The sequence below is a fragment of the Sinocyclocheilus anshuiensis genome, unplaced genomic scaffold (genome assembly GCF_001515605.1).
Source record: "Sinocyclocheilus anshuiensis isolate Anshui unplaced genomic scaffold, SAMN03320099.WGS_v1.1 scaffold3382, whole genome shotgun sequence".
NCBI classification, from domain to species: Eukaryota; Metazoa; Chordata; class Actinopteri; order Cypriniformes; family Cyprinidae; genus Sinocyclocheilus; species Sinocyclocheilus anshuiensis.
Window position 1 is genome coordinate 5,696 of NW_015541056.1, and position 1,094 is coordinate 6,789.

Here is a 1,094-nt window from a genome sequence, read left to right on the forward strand (position 1 = left end):
GTCTTCACAGAAACTGATATATGATGTTACAGATTCCGTGAGCTCGTCCAGATCGTTGGTGGCTGCTTCAAAAACACTCCAATCAGTGCAGTCAAAACAGGCTTGCAATGCCTGCTCTGTTTCGTTGGTCCATCTCTTTACAGACTTTACTACAGGTTTAGCAGATTTAAGTTTATGCCTGTAAGTCGGTATAAGATGAACCAGGCAGTGGTCAGAGAGTCCTACAGCTGCTCTGGGGACCGAGCGATATGCATCCTTTATTGTGGAGTAACAATGGTCTAGTATATTACTGTCTCTGGTGGGACATGTAACATGCTGTCTGTATTTTGGCAGTTCACGGGAAAGATTTGCTTTATTAAAATCCCCGAGAATGATTAAAACAGAGTCCGGGTGTTGTTGTTCTGTCTCTGTGATCAGATCAGCGAGTTTCTGTAAAGCCGAGCTCACATGCGCTTGCGGAAGAATGTAAATACTCACGAGAATGAATGAGTGAAACTCCCGCGGCGAATAGAACGGCTTACAGTTAATGAAAAGCGCTTCCCTTGAAAGGGAACAAGTTGTACCTACAGAGAGAATTATATACTAAGCATTATTCCTCTTTATTTTGTAAAGCCATCCTGTGTTTAAAACTATATCCCAAGGCAGTGGTTCTCAATTCCAGTCCTCGCGTACCCCCGCTCTGTATGTTTTGCATGTCTCTTTGTTAACACACCCGATTCAGATCATCATCTCGTTAGAAGTGAGCGCCGTGCATGAACTGTGTTCCGATTGACATGGTCCCTACACAGGGTCCATTGCTCCCTCCCTGAAGTTTACTTCACTTCGGAATATTCATTTACAGATTTGCGCTGCGCCGCTGCCTGCAGCGTCTTCACACACATACGAAACTTACTAGAGAAGCGTGAAGTGGGACATAATATACCTCTGTAAATAAATACAATTTAAATCCATGTCTCGCACACTTAAATGCCCTTTGTAAGGAACATATACACTCCCTTCAACCTGGAATCATGGAGGAATATCCGGTAATGTCCACGTCGCAGGGCACTTGCAGTCAAATATAACAAACGTCTGAAGCATTAACAGAAACATAC

General features: G+C 43.6%; 1 pseudogene; it reads right to left on the reverse strand.

Moving 5' to 3' along the window:
- Positions 1 to 1,094, reverse strand: part of LOC107690656 (glycine-rich cell wall structural protein 2-like) — a 5,363-nt pseudogene that overhangs the window by 2,698 nt on the left and 1,571 nt on the right.